This window comes from Macrobrachium rosenbergii, chromosome 48, assembly GCF_040412425.1.
Source record: "Macrobrachium rosenbergii isolate ZJJX-2024 chromosome 48, ASM4041242v1, whole genome shotgun sequence".
NCBI classification, from domain to species: domain Eukaryota; kingdom Metazoa; phylum Arthropoda; class Malacostraca; order Decapoda; family Palaemonidae; genus Macrobrachium; species Macrobrachium rosenbergii.
This window is the reverse complement of record NC_089788.1, coordinates 50690656-50710765: the sequence shown is the minus strand read 5'-3', so window position 1 is coordinate 50710765 and position 20110 is coordinate 50690656. Positions and strand designations below refer to the sequence as shown.

The window sequence follows — 20110 nt, the reverse complement described above, 5'->3', positions numbered from 1 at the left end:
TTAATGGATGTCATTGTGTGAGAGCATCTCAAAGAACGCTGTCTTTGAGAAGTTTAGACGTTTTCCTTAAATCTGGTCTTGTATATTTCATTTTCTCTCAAAACACAAATTATTTTTGTGGCTTTTAAGTCTAAAGAAAAAGGTCTTGCTCTTAGTTACATTCTTGTTGAAATTGATAACGGATTCGGTTGATGTACTGAAGTTTTGCTAATTTTCTAACAAAGTTGCCTTCGTTGCTGGATGATGTTGGTAAAAAATGTATCCACCATATGCATATTCATAAATCAAATACTTATTGCGGAACATACGTTGATGTCGTTATACATAATACGTTAAACGAAGAGTGTATGATATTTTTGTTATGATGCAATTGCACATACACACATATACATACACATACAGTATACTGTATATGTATATATATATATATATATATATATATATATATATATATATATATATATATATATATATATATATATAATCGTCATTCACAGATATTGAGATGTGTATAATCAAGTTTTGAATTTTATTGCTTGGAGCTCCCTATTCAAATGTTCTTCCCTTACATGAAAAAGAGTAATGCTTTACATTTCGAAGAAACAGATAGAGATGGAAGTTGATTTTTGAAAAATAACAATTGTCGAAGAGAGAGAGCGTTAATTACGAGTATATATGTCATTAGCCTTTATAGTTTTCTGTATCAGTGAATGTTAATCTTGCTGAAGAAAGGAATTGCTGGCTGTTTTGAAAACATCTTCTTTTTACATAATTTGCGTTTTTATTGCAGGGTGTATTTATTTAAGTGTGTTCATTGTAATTTATTTTTATTAAACACTTATCGGTTTACAGGAATATTTTATTAATTCGTAAAACACATGTACGCAGTAACTAACAGAAAAATCATCCGTAATGTATACATACAACCAACCACACGCATATATGTATATATATATATATATATATATATATATATATATATATATATATATATGCGTGTGGTTGTATGCATTCATTACGAATGATTTTTCTATTATTTCTACGTACATATCGTGTTTCACGAATTATTAAATTATTTCTGTACACTGCAAAGTATTTTATATATATATATACATATATATATATATATATATATATATATATATATATATATATATATATATATATTATATATGTATATATGTGCGTGTGTTTGTGTGTGTATGTGTGGGGAGGGGTTGCTTGCGCTCATGTGTATTAGCACACCAATATTAGTTTATACATGAAGCTTGTATGTCTGAAAGTGTGTAGTTGAAGCGGATAAATGTTTTGAGTGGAATGCACTGAAATAAAAGTATTTGAAAGATAAATATTGGTGTAACCTCAAAAATCCTTTACTAAAACACCAGGCTTGAAATGTTCAAGCTTCAAGGAACCCCTTCGAGACAGAACGTACGATAAGAAGTTTTAAGATTAATATTTTACAGGTGTTCTAGAAAGTTATGTTCGTGACGGTATGATAAATTATACTGTCTTCTAACAACTACACATTGAGGAGATAAGGAAAAATAGTAGAACAGATTAACTGGAAAACAAACAGTATTATCATTAAAAGCTTAAAAACCTTAGCTAAAATAAGTTATTCTACGTATAATAAGATTGAGAGTTGACTTTCTGAAGCTTGCTAATTCTTGGCACATTAAAGACCCAACAGTAGAACGACTATTTGCCTTTAGTTTTTCTCTGTTTCGGGAGCCCACATAGATTTTTTTATCCGCTCCTAAAATATTCAGTTGCTGTGCTTACAGTTAACCATTTGTGGAGTCTTAAAAAGAAGCTGTGCTTTCATGTGCAGTTTTAAGCTTCCGAAATCTAGTTGATCTCTCTCTTGTATGTTCACAGCGTAATAAATTTACGACCCACTTTACTATCATACGGAAGTTGGGAAGACAAGGAAATTTCGAGTCGATACATGTGGATAGTAATATTTATCCCGAACTCTTTTGACATGAAACATGCTCGTATATGCGAAAAACGATGTATTGGCCCCAGCTTTTGGATTTTTTTTCTCCATTGTGGAGATACAAACGTGTAGATAGGGCAGTTACTCTAAAGCAGACATTGTAAGGGACCGGAGAATTTATGTTAATGATTCTGATCCTATGGAGGATAATTATTTGGAGGTTTATGAATAAGTAATGATTTATAAATCAGCATATTCATTTAGCTATAATATTTTATTTAGGATTTTGTGATTGGCGAAGCAGATATCCTTTTGGTATATACCAAATACTTTGAAATATTTTGTAAATTAAACGGCAATACTTACAAACATAATTTCACTTTTGGGATATGCCTTTTATTTTTACAAGTTTAGACCTCGTCTAGAGGTTGGATGATTTCCTTGCCAATTAAAGATGAGAAAAGATTTCATATATTTTGATTTCCCTTTTAGTTTAGTGTACAAAATTTGTATTTGTCCTGCGGGCCTGGGCTAGATAAGACCATGAGGTCCATGACCCTTCGGTTTTGTATCAGTACCCAGAAAGACCTTATTTTGATGCAAAAATGTTTAACACCCCAAGAATAACAAATGACATTCTTGCAAGAGACGAGAAGTGATTATGTTACAATTATTCATATAGAAAAAAGAAAAAAAAGTTGTGCTAAACTTGGTAAATAAAACTGGAACGATCGCCATATGCCTAGGCATATAGCGTTCCTATCTCACTGCGATGAATTATTTTGAGTATGTAACCTATCAGTGGTAAATTTACCATTACCCTTATTATAATATTCAAAGATTATTGCTATTTATGCAGGCATAAATTTGTCCCTTACGTTTATTTGGTATGCTTTTTTGCTTGTTCCCTGTGAATGCATGAAAATTGGGAATGCTTAATTCAGTATTATAGAGAATGTAGTTAACTAAAAGATAAGTGGGTTTGGAAAAGATACAGTAGGGTTATTTGGTCTTACCTGTCGATGAAGGATCTGCGATAATATGTTTCATCTAAAAGTGTGGGGATTCACTGAACAGCTTTTGCAGGAATCAGAAAGGAAATGAAGGAAAAACCCATGGCACTGTCAAAATGGATTACATTCACGCAATCACCTAGCGGATTGTTGTGTAGACCCAGTGCGTAAATAGGTTTATTTTATATATATATATATATATATATATATATATATATATATATATATATATATATATATATATATACATATACATATACATACATACATACATACATACATAAACTGTATGTATATTATATATACATATATATGTATATATTGTATATGTATATATATATATATATATATATATATATATATATATATATATATATATATATATATTTGTACGCACACACACACTCACACACACACACACACACACACACACACACACACATATATATATATATATATATATATATATATATATAAATGCTGTGTATATGTATATGTTGTTGTGTATCAATTCGTGTCAGTGAAGTTTGGCGTCCGATGTTCAGTACCTCGTTATTCAGTGACCTTTACAAATTGAAGTGCAAACGCCTCTTCATTTTTTCAAATAACGATGTCAATGTTTTATAGTGGAGGTTGTTATGGACGAACTCTTGTGTTGCTTTATATGTTTTGAAACGTTCATTTTTTAGTCAATCAGGACTTTCCAGGTACGTGAGGTGACTTAATGAACCCTTGACGTATATTTCCTGATTCCGTTGTTTCTTAGAAGAGCCCTGATGTGAATTCCTCTACGTTCCTCGCTCTAAATTTCTTAACGTACTGGTGTATTCTAGTTGTTAGGTCCTCCCTTGGAACAAATGCGTTGACCATCTTTTGCTTTCCTTGATTTATTATTATTATTATTATTATTATTATTATTATTATTATTATTATTATTATTATTATTATTATTATTATTATTAAGTGATCTCAGCTGGAAAATTGATAAAAAATACAAACCTGGGAAATCACAGGTTAGTGATTCAAAATCTAAAGAGGAAGTTTGTAGGTATCATTATTATTATCTTTCAAAATGCGGTCGTTTATATGGAGTCAGCCTAACGTGGGATTAACCTGCAAAGCTATCATGATAAATCAACAAACATACATATATATAAATACATAAACAGCAGTGTAAATCATGAAATACATTGCACATTCAGTATTCATATTAAAAATTGAAGGAGTTGTGTTTCACTCAGTAGTTTGCCCGTCTCAAACTTATGCCTGAAACCAATGAAGAAGCTTTGAGTTTTTTTTTTCTTTTGAATTTTCGCCATCAATATTAAATGAAGCTTCAGACATAAATAACGTAAAACAGTAGCTCATAGTTTTCCCACGATCCACTCCATATGTCATTTCCTAAATTTATGGTTTTGTACGCAGAGACCTGTATGGTATGCATTCCCACTAGGCTTGTGTATCCCAGGTCCAAAAAACCGAAAGAAACATACTGGAGGGTAACCCTTAAGGAAACGCTACTTGCCTAGAAAATGATGTCGTAAATGCAAGTGCTTATAATCTAGCCAAGGTAAATCAAGGTCATTTTCTTACACTAGCGTCGATGCCTTGTTCAGTGTAGAACAGCTGATAAAGTTTTCTCTCTGTTGAGGTTTCAGAGAAATGATATACTGTATAGCTAGCAGCCAAAGTAATCGCTAGAAGTGGATCCTCAAGTCCATACGCTTGAGTTTAACATTAGCTTTTGTATTATATGCTAATTTAGCATTCCCAAAGAACAATTGCTGTGATGAAGTCGTTCATCTTCAATATCCACGTCTTCACGGATCCATTCTCAATTATTCAGTTTTAGTAAGGTTTTAGCGCCAATTGTTCATTTTCAATAAGGTCCTTCCTCGAGCTTTTTTTCTGTGATTTATTCCATATCATTATTCTTAATCGTAGCCTATACCTTTTGAGCTCATTATGTTCAAGCATTTACCTTTCAGTGGAGTTTTACTCTCATGCACTGATATTTTATTGAATGTTTCTTACTACAGCGTTACCTGCAAGCATTTTACATTCAACGAAGCTTCATTTTTAAAAATCATTCTTGAATATTTAATGAGTTACAGTAATCATTATTCCCAAAGCATCATGTTTCATCAGTGATTTTAACTAGAATACGTTATACTGTTATTCTCAGTTACTTATCCTGAACGATGCTTTGTTCTTCTTGGAACGTTTTTTATAACATTTATTTTAATAAATATTTATTTTCTGCAATTATTTTATTTTTATTTATTTTTGGGATTCATGTTTAAGGAGGCAGTATACTTAGCCATATACTTTTAATGAATCGTTATGGCCAAAAATTTACTTTTAACGTGGCTTATTTACGATAACTTCCAGTTAACTAATCTTCAGTCTCAAGAATTGAATTTTAGCGTAGCTTTATTCACAAGATTTACTATCAACTAATCCTCAGTCTTGAGAATTTATTTTAACAGCAATATTTCAACAATGTTATATTTGATGTAAAGCACATTCCCGAGACGTATTGAAAATGATCTTTCATTCAATTTTTTGCGTATCATCATCGAGGAAGTCTATTCAGAAGTTGCTTTTTATACTAAAGAGTGTTCCAGGGAATTTGGTTTCGAGAGCGTTTCTAGTGTCGCTTGTGAAACTAGTTTTTTCAGACATGATGACGTTTTTGCCTTGTTTGAGAGTCATTTCAAGAAACAGCTGCATGTAATTTATATATGTGGTATTTTTGTGTTGGTAATAATAATAATGTGGTATTATCTATGGTGAACAGTGTTTCATCTTTAAAAGTTAGTTGAAGGGTAAATGTAGCAATGACTATTGTTCCTTGAACCTTTCCATACTATAAAGGGAAACTGTTCAACTGATTGTATATATATATATATATATATATATATATATATATATATATATATATATATATATATATTTATATATATATATATATATATATATATATATACATATATATACATACATTATACACACAAACACACACCTATAAATGCTCAACAGATTGTATGCATATACATGTATACATATGTATATATATATATATATATATATATATATATATATATATATATATATATATACATATACATATTCAACTGATAGTGTGTGTATACCAATATGTATATGATGACATTTTCGCTTTTATCACAAAGACAAGTGAAAGCAAAAACTTCAGCATCAACTCATATTTATTTCAGAGGTAAACCAAGCTGAACATATTATTCCTGCCTCGTCTTTAAACCTCAATGTTAACATGTTTTTCCATCCTCCGCAACTTAGTATTTTTTTGGTTTTGATCTCATCCTCATTCACTTTGTGTCGTAGTTGCACTGTATGGTATATATTGTTTCGCGTTTTTGTGTTTGTTGTTATTCGTTTTGTTTGACGGATTAATTTTGCTTGTCTATCAATATTTTTTATTTGAGTGCTTGCATAATTTATACTTTAGGTTTTACTTTTTTTTTGGTCTTGCATTCCCGTAATTAATTTTTATTGCACCTTTGGGATCGTGAAATTTTATTTACAAGTTTTCACTGTGTAATGTACTATATTTTGTTTTGTTTACTAAAATATCTATCATGATGGGACACATATTTTCCGAAAACTTGGTATATTTACATTGATGATGTTCAAGTTTTACCTTTCATTTATGTCATATATATATAAATATATATATATATATATATATATATATATATATATATATATATATAATTATATATAATTGTATATAATATATAATTGTATATAATGTATATATACATACATGCTTACATACACACACTTTCACATGTGCGTGTAAGTTTGTGTGAGTTACGGTAGGATTCACGCAATATAAGTGTGTTGCACATATATCTATCATGTATGAAGACAAACATGCTGATTTGCATACATATATGCGGTCTTCTATATTACATACATGAACATACGGAGATGATTACATATAGGTATTAGTCTGTCATTTAATATTTTCAGCCATCACACTTTGAGGAACAATGAATATACATTATATGAGTTGGTGAGTTTTAACCAAACCAGTATTTATTTTAGCCTATGCTAGACTTGAGAGAAAAAGAGAGGCAGTGAAATTAATTGCAAACAGCGTAATTTCTCTGTTTTAATATCTAGACGGAGGAAAGAATTTTGAACATTTTTTTTTTTTTTTTTTTTGCCTCATACTGACTACAGTGAATACAATGATGTATTCCAGAGAGAGAGAGAGAGAGAGAGAGAGAGAGAGAGAGAGAGAGAGAGAGTTGCTATGCCACATGTAATAGACCGACCGAAGCTTCTCAATTGTGTTCTTTTGAGCCTTGGAGGTGACCCCCAATGAAAGCCTGATGACGTATATATATATATGTGTTGGGAGGAAGCGAGGTCATGAGATGAGGCACAAAACCTTGTTCTAGACAGATCGGATGCCCCCCTGGTAACGCCATGGATTGGGGCTGGTGGATGGGGGGCACGGCGCCGCCCACTAAATGTTTGAACGGACCAATGGACGGTGGGGGATCGGGGGCAGGTGGGGGGAACGCCGCCCCCTCCCACCAACCGATGCAGCATCGCTATTAAACTGTGCGGGGCTGTGGCCCTGTCCAAGATGGCCGTCGAGCGTGTAGGGAGAGGGAGTCGCAGGTGAAGATCGACCGTTTGAAAACAACAGAGACTCACGCCCCGCCCACTTCTATGGGGAGGAAGTGTCATGACGTCCCTTGGGAAGCACCGCTTTATGATGGGCGATTATGGATGGAGTCTCTCCGAACAAACGTCACGATTTCGAAAACCTTTGGGATGCCTCGATGACAAACAGCAAAAGGAACTAAAGGCTGACTTCGGATTTACTTAGTACTGGGTTGAGAGGGTTGGAAGTGGTGGCGACAGAGGGGGAGGAGGGCTTCCTTCCCTACGCCCGACTCGCCCCGTCCCTTCTCCTCCCCCTCCTCCACCTCCTCCAGGGCTCGCCTCCCCTTCCCAGCCATGCCTTTCCTGGTCCCCTTGCCAACTAACACGTGATCAGCAGCTAGCAGACATCAACACTCAAGGGTAAGTTTATAAGTCTTGCCCTGAGTATTTCTCTGGTATTTTCCGTCCTGTAGAATATCTCGGAATGCGAGAGCGACTGCGTGAGACTTGAGGGCGACCTGAGAGGAAAGGTGGAAGTATCTTTGTCAACAGACTCGTGCTCTGAAAACAGATCGTCAACTTGAAATCGTCTTCTTCGGCCGTCCAAGGGCACGCCCATATTAGCACTATGGGTCTTGAAGAACTCGGTTGCATATGGTCGATATCCAGACATACAAATAGAAGTGGCATGATTTCTGTAACTGCCAAATCTAATGGACATTGTGTGGCATATAAGGGAAACATGTGCAGGTGAGTAGGTTGTGTATGTTTAGACACTGGGTACTGTGGTGTCAGAAGTAAACATGTGAGTGAGTTTGTATGTTCATACATGCTTTGGCTCTGCAATGCCATTTATAAAAATGCGTGGTGGTATGCGTACACACACTTATATCTACAGTGCATCATTTTTTTTATATATATATATATATATATATATATATATATATATATATATATATATATGTTACTGTATATATATATATGTGTGTGTGTGTATATACATGCTAAGATATAAAATAAATTATTATTTTCTGTATATATAGATATATTTCTTGTCACGTGCGTGACATGAGTTCTATAGCACCTTTATTTACTTCCTTGTTTCATGGCGTAGTATTTTTTACGTACTAGTAATCGACTTATCGTTTACTCATGTGTTTATTATATCACCCATACATGTTTATACAAAACACTCGTGTATATATTATGTTATATATCTTTTTATTAATTTTAGTCAAGCTATCTGGATGTATACATCTGCGTTTATTCTGTGCTTGTCTGAGTGTATATAGTAATTTATTCGCCTTTTGCATGTTGTAAAGAACGTAACCTACAACACTATGTGAGAATTTTCTTGCTGATACTATCTTACTTCGTAAGCCCCTCCCCATCTCTCTCTCTATCTCTAATATATATATATATATATATATATATATATATATATATATATATATATATATATATATATATATTATATATATATATATATATATATATATATATATATATATATATATATATATATATATATATACACATATATAATTTCTTTGAAGGCGAATCTGATAACGCAGCAGTTATTTTTTTAATTTCCATCTGAAAATAACGCTCTCAAACTTGATAGATGACATGACTTTCAAGACATCTGTTATATAAGTTACTGTGTTTTTGTGTGCTTTTTATGTTATCTACCTTAACAGCTCTCAAACTCACAGTCTTCCTCTTTGTTCCTAAGCTATTTTCTGAGAGAGAGAACTGTTTCTGTTGTAAGTGAAGATAATCCCATTCAAATATTCTATATTTTTAAGTGACGTCCTTAATTACACTATTTTTTCCAAAGGTTTCAGTTTTGCATACTTTTAGTTGATATAACTTGACATATTTCCAGGGTCCACCATAGGTCTTGTGACGCTGGATTACGAAATCAAGCCATCAGTCAGTTATTTCGCTTCTGTCTTAACAAATGCATATAATGTCAAACATGAAGCATTTTCAGCAAACATTCAAAGATGTGTATAGAAATAGCTGTTATCAAATGAGCTCCAGGTTCTTCCTGGATACGCCCTTTTTGTTTACAGTGTCTTTCTGTGTTTCAGTAGGTCATGTCATCTTTAAATTACATGCCAATATTGTGTTAATTTTCATGCACGTTTTTGTACATAATTTTCTCGTTGAATTGTGCAAAGTATGATATGTTAATATTAAGGAAACTTCATAATTTTTCACTATATATATATGTGTATATATATATATATATATATATATATATATATATATATATATATATATATATATAATTTATGTATACATCTGTATACATATATGTGTGTGTCACACATTACCACAGATGAAAAATAAGGGACGGGATGTAATTTGTGTGTGTGTATGTATGTGATATGTGTGTATATACATTATATATATATATATATATATATATATATATATATATATATATATATATATATATATATATATATATATATATATATAATACAGCAGCCAGACAATGAATCGAGATGATAGATATTCTTTGTATGGCTGTTGCATTTCCAAATGCATATATACGTCATCATCTTTCCTTCCAACCCTGTGTATGTGTATATTTAAATTTGATAATATTATTGAATTTGATGTCTGTACTTCTGGTTTCTCAGCAAGTCTGTATGTATGGGTGTGTGTATGTATATGTGAAGACAGAAATTCTTATTTAAAGTACTAAAATTTGGCTGAGAATTCATTCCAAAAAGATGTTGCTGGAATTAAGAAAATTTGCTCATTATAAAGCTGGTCAGACTAAATTTTTTTCAGTGAAAACTTTACTCAAGATCAAAATGGAATCTTGTAAATATTATTATTATTATTATTATTATTATTATTATTATTATTATTATTATTATTATTATTATTATTATTATTATTATTATTATTATTATTATTATTATTATTATTATTATTATTATTATTATTATTATTATTATTATTATACGTGCTTCCTAAAATACATTTTATAAGGTGATAAGATAGTAAACGCGTGAAAATTGCTAATAAAGATAAAAAAGCAGAACGGAAAGACAAACATGCAGAGACCTCAAGAGAACTAGAGTAGAGTAGAGTGGTCCTGGCGTTTCTACGTGCAGCTTTCCATAAATTTATAACATTAAGACAAGAATTGGCTTCATTCCTTATACTGAATTATTTATTTCCTCGTCTGATTTTAGTCCATTTAAAATGTTTTCTCATCACTTCATAAAATCTTTCAAAATATTATTGTTATACTTTTAAAACAGGGGTACGTGGCTTTAGCTGTATATATATAGAAAATTTCATACTTTTCTACGTTAAATTGTATAGATACAGTATATGCAATGGTAGACAACGTACTCCTTTGTATTTATAAAATATACCTCATATGACACAGTTGTGGCCCCTTGGTGTAAATTTAGTATTATGACTGTCAACTTTATCTATCATGCATACTTACGAAACAGTCCAAATGGCAATAAGCTTGGAGAGAAACGTCCACAAAGAATTGAATATATGTAATGTAATATATATATATATATATATATATATATATATATATATATATATATATATATATATATATATATATATATATATATATATATAAGGAATTTCTCTTGAAGAAAAAGTAGTGGAATTGAATTCCACTGAGGAACTGATCAAAATCACTATAATTTTGGTTCGGGGTTGTCCACGTTTGAACAAGTGCTTAGATCTTAAAAAAATAGGACATTTCCAGGTTTGGGGAATGCGGGAACGGCAAGGCACATTAATTAAGAAAGGTTTGTCCTTTGCTCTATTTTCTAAATGGAGGCGATGGTATACTGGCCATATAGACAATGTGCTCATTTTCCCTTAAAAGTCGGTTAACACTGTCGGTGGCAAGAGTCGCGACACCTTCACGGAAGTTTTGGATTCCCTTCTTTGTTACCAAGTATCCCCGAGAAGGGAGGCAGGGGTGGGGGAGGGACGATGGTCTTGACTTATTTAGTAACCGTTGCTTGAAGCGAACTCTCTCTCTCTCTCTCTCTCTCTCTCTCTCTCTCTCTCTCTCTCTCTCTCTCTCTCTCTCTCCTGGATAGGTTGTTGGCAAATCGGTTTTTGTTCATTGAATAAGTTTAATGACCTCCTATTAAAGCATTATTACCTGGTTTCCTAAAAATCCTGAAATTATTTGTTTTATATGAAAATATTCGTAATTTGAGTGACTGAATGGCTCTAAATAAGGGTTAAGGCATTATTTTTCCAAGTTTTTCCCCTCTGTTAATTGGCTTTTTGAATATATTAGCTCTATTATTTTTGTCAGATAGTCCACATAATAATGATTATTCTTACTCAAAACGTGAAACATCCATAACAAACAAGTCGAAATGCAGCTCTACGGTTTCCGCAGGGTAGTTTACCCTCTTCTTAAAAAAAAAAAGCACTCAGGATTGAGCAACGACAATCAAGGGTTGGGTCTTGCTCCTAAAGTAGACTCTATGTTAAGTAGGTCTATCATTGCAGCCAAATTTAGCCAGACATTGTGGATGTTTTGGGTTTGCCATTGTTTTATTTATCTCTGCAAAAGTGTCTTTCTTACTTTTCATTCACAAGAACGAAAGAAATTCAAGTAATGGTGTACGAGATAATTTGCACTGAGCGGTACATCATCAAATACTTATCGGAGTTAAACATCCGGAGGGGGTCGCCTAATTCATATTTTCATTCAACCTAATCAAGATCCGCTCGTCCGTTTTTGAGCTACCTTGATAACCTACGAGCACACATGCAGACGCGCCTGGAGAAAGTGACTTTGTATAAAATCTCAAACATGAATTTACCTGACCCAAAAGGCAATAGATGATGGACAAATGTGTACACTTCCAGTTGATTGAATATTAGCAAATATTAAATATCAAGGATCGAAATGGCATATTCACAAGATTAACATTTTGGCAATTTCACTGCTTTCATGAAGCATAACAATAAATCATTAGGAAATCATTTAGATGAGAAATGTACAATGCCAGGCAAATTTTTAAGTTCCTATTTATATATATATATATATATATATATATATATATATATATATATATATATATATATATATATATATATATATATATACACACACACACATATATTTGTTTGTGTTTTGTGTGTGATGTAGCGGCATTGCCTGGGCATTGCTGCCAGACCAGTGCCTACGGTACATCATATTCCAAGGCCGAGGAGCGGCCAGTGGAGGGTTGTGAATGCATTGGTGAAGAAATGCTTCCAAAATTCCAGGTAAGTCTTTCTAGAGACCAACGGCTATCACATGCATCAGTTCGTTAATTCTGTGCTCTGACGGCTATTAATGTAGTGATAGTAAACCGTAAAGCCCTGGACATTTGACTGCCTAGGAAGTGCTATTGGTTTGGAAATGCCCCCTAAACTGCAGGTGACTCTCTTCCCTTGGGACTGATTGCGCCCACTTTCACTGCAGGGTGATGGTAAAGGGAAATAATTGGGTTTTGGGTATTCATGGATATGACAGAGAAGAGAAGAATTGTATGATAATTGGTTTGTATAATTAGAGGAAGCTAATTGTCTTGGAACTTAGCAAGACACTGGCGAAATGGTAGTGTTTGCTAAAATAGAGTATGTCTGCAATAGCTAAAAGGTGTAGAACAATGGTCCCAAAACTTTTTCAGGCCGTCACCACATCCCTGATGCCCTCGTGTTAATATATAAGTGCATCTTTCTTGGTACCAGGAATTGATAACAGTAACTAATCTACCACAGTAACGTAGGGTATACATTTCACAAATCACATTTACCCAAGTAGACATCACCAAGCTATAAACAGCCGTCTGAACTTTCAACTCTGACTAGACCACAAAATAAAAGCGAATCTATGCTGTCCTTAGAAACTCTTCTTTGTTGAGCAAAAATACTACTTTTGTGTTCGTGATTTAGGTCTAATAGATTGTTTGATAAAAATACTACTTTTGTGTTCGTGATTTAGGTCTAATAGATTGTTTGATAGGAAGGTTTGGCAGGAGAAAAAGCTTCTGTTATGAGTGTTCATGGATCAGGAATGGAAAAGCATAAGAGTAAAAGAGCGATTTTGTGAGTGTCAATCGGTCTGGCTGGATTTGGAAAATATGGAAGAGTGGTTTTCCTAGGAAATATAAATGCGAAGGTAGGCGACAGAGAAAGAGACAGCATATTTGGTAGGCGTCGAGTTCCTGGAGAAAATGCAAATAATGAAATGTGTTTGGAAATGCCTTGATTGCTGGAAGTTCATAGACTGCAAAGGATATTCTTGAGCGCAGTTGGGAAAGAGGAAATGATGAGGGAAAGAGTTACTTAGGTTACTCATTAATACGGAGTAGATGGATGTAATGTTTGGAAGAGGATTGTCTACAGGTATATATATATATATATATATATATATATATATATATATATATATATATATATATATATATATATATATATATATATATATATCTAATATATATATATATATATATATATATATATATATATATATATATATATATTATATATATATATATATATATATTATATATATATATATATATATATTATATATATATATATATATATATATATATATATATATATATATATATATATATATATATATATATATATATATATATATATATATATATATATATATATATATATATATACCTGTAGACAATCCTCTTCCAAACATTATATCCATCTACTCTGTATTAATGAGTAACCTGAGTAACTCTTTCCCTCATCATTTCCTCTTTCCCAACTGCACTCATGAATATCCTTTGCAATCTATGAACGTCCAGCAATCAAGGCATTTCCAAACACATTTCATTATTTGCATTTTCTCCAGGAACTCGACGCCTACCAAATATGCTGTCTCTTTCTCTGTCGCCTACCTTTGCAAAAGTGGAAATAAATGGAAGTTTAAGTTGGGGAGGAAAGGGTAAAAATATGGCTATAAATGTAATTAAGTGAGGTAGATAAAGAAACGAGAAGAGCTTAAAGGAAATGATGGAAAAGAGGGACTGGACTAAAGATATGGAAGGTATATATGGGAAAATGTTATCCGAGAATAAAATCGTAGAGCCAAAAGGGAGCATATGGTTGCTGGAGGGTGTGAATGCAGTCTCTCGACTGAAGGTGAAATCGTGTAAAGGAATACTGAAGGATGAATAACGTAGTCAAAAAGAAAGTCAGAGACAAAAAGAGGGTGAGAGTGAGTACTTAAGGAAGAATAAGAAGTTTTACTGAGTAGTAAATGCAGAGAGAGGTTACTAAGCAAAGGAAACTCGGAATAAAATATATAAATTGAAAGATGCTGTGTGAAGTGAATGAAGGCCTGAGTTGATGAAGTGATGTCTAAATTGAATGCAAGCTTGCGTTGATGAAGTTAGTACTTGAAGATCTGTTGGATCTGGACGGTGGGAGATTGTCGCATGGGTGGAACGAGTTGTAAGTTTTAGACGACTTGTGAAAGTGACCATTAGATACATGATGACGGTAGTTAAGAAGTTGAATAATGGAAAGACGCAGAGAGTTGATGAAATTACAAGTGAGATGATATGGTATGGTGGTGACTGAGTGGCTGACCAGGGTAAAGAAGGTATGCCTAGGTCGGGGAGAGCAGTCATTATTATTCCCTTGAATAAAGTTAAAAGTAATTGACCCTGTAAGAATGAAATGTGCATAATATTGCTTTTTATACCGAGAAAGGCTGTATGGTATTTTGTGAAGAAAAGCAAGACTGGCAACAAAAGGACTAATAAAGGAGGGGCAATCTAAAGGTGTAGGCAATTTTTGAACGTCAAGAGAAAAAGTGTGAAGCATACGTGACCATAAAAAAATAAGCTTATGGTAATGAGGACATCAGGCAGGAGCAAAGTAGCTGTATAAAAAAAGAAGTGGACATAAATAGTATTTGAATGGCTGATATGTGTAGGTGATACAATTCTGATTAAGGATTGTGAAGAGAAACTTGCGGGAACTAGTGAAAGCTTCAAAAAGTCAGCAATGGCGAGTAGTGCTATGGAGGTAAAGGGAAATCAGGAATATGGGGCGATGAATTTTTTACGGACCGTGGGCAGACTGGATGCCTTAAGTCAAATGTCCATGATTAAAATGCCACCGGGCAAATTGTCTAGTGGACCAAACGCGTAAGTGACAAATTGCCTAATAATGATCAAAATGCCTAATGGAAAAGATTAACAATGTCAAGGTTAGAAAATTATATAGCATTTGGAGAAAAACCGTGCAAAACTTCCAGTTATGTTTATATAGAATATAAAACAAGGTTTATAGTTTCTATATACAAAATCTTAACCAGCCTGTTCTGAAACCAAAATAAAAAAAAGGGTAAGTTTTAAAATAATTTTTAAGAAAATTAAAAACCTCTTTTCAAGAAAACAATCACAGAACTATAAATTATGGGCAGTTAATGTAAGTTGAGTCCTTTACTTGTATTATAATTCTCTCATTTATTAGACTGGGTTTTTTTTATTATTTATTCTACTCCATATTTGATTTTTATCTTTAAGTTTTTCACCAGTTTTTCGATGGTTGGGCGAGTTGCATCTCTTTATTCAAGGCTTGCTGTTATCTATCAAGCGAATTGTTGGGTCTTGGTCTGCTTGATTCGATTCTGGTATAAACATTCCATATTTCACTGTCAAATGCTGGGCGCCTTCGTCGACTTCGCTGTATGATGCCAAGCCACCATCTCGAAATATTTTAAGATGGCATTTAAGCCTCCATAGTTTCCTCTTCAAGTGATTGCATAAGATCTTGAAATACGTCAGTAATATCCTGTGGAGGAACAAAGGCCAAAGCTTCTGTTTGTTTGATCATGAAAGCATTTATCTGGATTGGTGTACCAACGTTACAAACCCAGGTTTTCCAATTTTCGCCAAAGGCATCGGCTGAAGTGAAAGAAACAGCCATGGAAGGATGTATTTGGAAAACATTTTCTAAGACTCTTTATGGCTGCTTGCCCATAATAAAATGTAACTGACTCTCGACAGAGGTTTTGCTCCTTGAGGAAATCAAATGTTACCTCATCGGTTTTGCTCTCAGTGCAAGTCAAGTATTACCTCGTAGGTCATTTTTGTAAGATGTAACGCAGTACAAAAGTGGCAGCGTTTTACTTGAAGGAACATTGGCATGCACTGTATAAAGTTGTTTTTAAATTGGCGTACAATTGAATATGCCATCACTTAACCGCCTATTTTTGCTTCTTAAAACTTGTAAAGTCTTTGTAGTTGAGTAGATATTCACACTTTCTAATGTACAGTAAAAAATTATCTCCTCTTGTAGTCACAATTAAGTCTTCATTTGCACTTCCACGCACGCTTGTACATCTCACACTACGTGCAAACGAATCATATTGGGGCAAAGCTTGGCTTATGCCTAATGGTAAATTACATACTTTTATCTGGGCAAAAACTTGTAAAGTACTGATCCGTATCACCGGGGGGAAAGTGAAAGTGTGTTCTAGAGTTTTTCCAATATTATTATTGCCGTTAATAAGTTCCATTGCAACAAGACCGTATTTACACACTGTAAGCATGCAACTTCCTACTTTGTCATATTGAAAACGTATACGAAGCCTTCGCTGTAAAGTGTTTGCCATTTTGAACTTGTGGGGCACCCTACAAAACTCAATTTAAATGAGAAAGAATATAATTCTGAAAGGAGTTCCAAAAATGAGCGACACTGAAAATGAAAAGATAAACTTAAACTGGCATTGTGATCATTATGCAATTTGTCTCTGCATTTTGAGCATCAGGCATTCTGTCACGTAGGCGTTTGGTCCAATTGAAAATGTGTCCATAGGCATTTTGAGTGTAGGCATTCAGCCCGTGTACCATTATGGGCGACCGAAGAATGGAGATGTATGATACCCATATACATTTGGGAGTAAATATTAACTGTGCTGGGAGAATGTGAGATGGTTTAAAACGAAGGGCCTTAAAAATTAATATTCAGAATGCGCAAAGGTAAGTGCAAGATAGAGGTGAACCACCTCTTTATGTGTGCATAAATCTTCTGCAACTGGGGTTCATCCGTGCGAATATTACGGTGACCACTGCCTTTGATTTATGGGAAACGAATATATATATATATATATATATATATATATATATATATATATATATATATATATATATATATATAATTATATATATAAAATATATATATATATATATATATATATATATATATATATATATATATATATATATATATATATATATATATATATATATATATATATATATATATATATATATAATATGTGTGTGTATGTATGTGGATTTGTGCTCGCGCGCACATGTCTGGTCTTGTGAGTCTGTGTATGTTACTGTGGACAGTTTAAATGCAAACATTCAGTCTGTTTGGATAAATATTCATCATCGAGCAGACATCTGTCTGAATGTCTTGAAATTTTCGAACTACTGACTGAGTCTAAAGGAATACATAGGAAATGCAGAGCATGATTAGATAATGACGGTAGTTAAACGGATGATAGTTGAATAGATAAACCTGGAAACTTGGGTCGTGGCTTTTGGATGAAGTGTACATATGCAAGGACGTAACTATTTTGTAAACTCAGATTGAAGTAAGTTTTTCTTGTGTCCAAAATAAACACCACCGATTAAAATGTCTAACTGTATATTTGAACAAAAAAATCGTATTTCTCATTCTGAGATCTTTATAGCGAATCTGCCTCAGATCACTGCCATTTTTATTTTAGAAAGGCCTTAGAAAAACTGAAGTACGAAATGTCTTGAATGTACATAAATCAAGAATTTAAAAAAAGAATAACATTTAGATTATTTGATTGTCTGACGACAGTGATTGTCAATTCAAAACCCAGTTTAAACACATTTAGGTGATTTATTAGTATTTGACAACAGAAATATCAACTATGAATCAGCAGTTGTGGTAATTACATTGATAATTTTGCTGACTTAGGAACGAAAAACAAGCATGCTGTAGTCCAGTGCCCAGTCGTTATTACATTAATTATTTCACCTACAGTTGCGTGATCAATGCTGCATAGCAATTACTCAAATGCATGATTTTTTTCTGTCTCGCGGGAACTATGATTACAGGACAGCATGTTAAAAATGAAGGCTAATAGCTTGAGTGAACGAGAAGAAAAAATCCAGTATATTCTAGGTGCTCTTATAATTTATACTAATTAACGAACCGAGGAATACAAAACTAGTTTGACGAACTGAAAATTCATTGCTCTGAACGTGAGCCTGAATGCTAGCACATCAACCTGTGTTCTCGTTAAGAGAATTGAGGACGAATGAGCAAGAGTCCGAGAGGTGCTTACTAGGTAAGGCAGAAGTTGGTGTCGGAGCCTAAGGGCTGAAATATCCATAAACACTCGAGTGGCACAGTATTTTTAGTTGAGAGATGCTGTAGGTGCTGCCGGTTAGCCTTCTGATGTAGAGGTGTTCTGCTCAAGAGGTTCATCTACAGAAAAGGAACACCACTGAAGAGAGGTGCATCTATTACAGATGTTTCTGATCATCTTTTTAATAATAGGGAACAGCAAATCCTTTAATTGACCTTATGTCAAAGAGCCAGTGTTCTTAAGGGAAGATATGCCCTTGGTGAAAAAGCCGTGGTAGGGCAACTATAGAGAGTGAGGTTTCAGTGGCAGTTGAAAGGGACGAACTTGACTCTTCTTTACACGTTTTTATGTTAGTGACGTCAGTAAGTCCTGCACTTTTCTTCCTCCAGATATTCGGTGAGATTACACGTGTTGAGGACACATGGAAAAAGTTGCTTAAATCAAGCACTGTGGCTTCCAAAGCAGATGCGAGAAAGTAGATGTTGGTGAACTTGGATGAGAAAGGAACAACAGAGGAGGACAGACTTTCGTATTGTAAAAGTGAATTGTGACTGCTTGTGCGTCAATGGGAATGTACAGTTTTCTTCATAAACCTTGATGTCAAGTTTGTTAATGGCTAAATTAACCACCTGATTTTGAAAAAAAAAAGACATTGTCTTGTGTAACGCTGTGATATTTAAACATAAGCATACGTTATTTCCCTAATAATGTGGCCTCCAACTTCATAAAACTGTCAAAATTTTGTATACATACATTTGTTTCTTGATTCTTTTTTCTTTTTTCATTCCCTCTTTTCTGTTTACATTTTTCATATATACTTTCCTTTGTGTGGAAAACTATTTTGCAAATTAATATCGTTTAGCTTCTTCCATAGAAATATTTGCATATTTTGAATAATAATGACATGCGAAAAGATGAATTAAGGCATTATTTTCTCTAGAAGTGACTGAAGCAAATAATGTAAATTTCATGTAGCATCCCACATATAGTTGTAAACAAGGTTTTTGGCGAAAAATAACACTGAACATGGCCTTACCTACTCCGATAAAAGGAATATTAAGTAACACACCGATAAAAGGA

At 33.2% G+C, this 20110-nt stretch overlaps 1 protein-coding gene and 1 long non-coding RNA gene across 3 annotated transcripts in view; both read left to right on the top strand.

Annotated features, from left to right (window-relative positions):
• Positions 1-20110, top strand: part of LOC136831376 (uncharacterized) — a 1849518-nt gene that overhangs the window by 750119 nt on the left and 1079289 nt on the right. The window lies entirely within an intron of this gene.
• Positions 7174-19796, top strand: LOC136831377 (uncharacterized). Its single transcript, XR_010850860.1, has 2 exons — positions 7174-8040; positions 19420-19796. It is a non-coding gene; the product is annotated as an uncharacterized lncRNA (long non-coding RNA).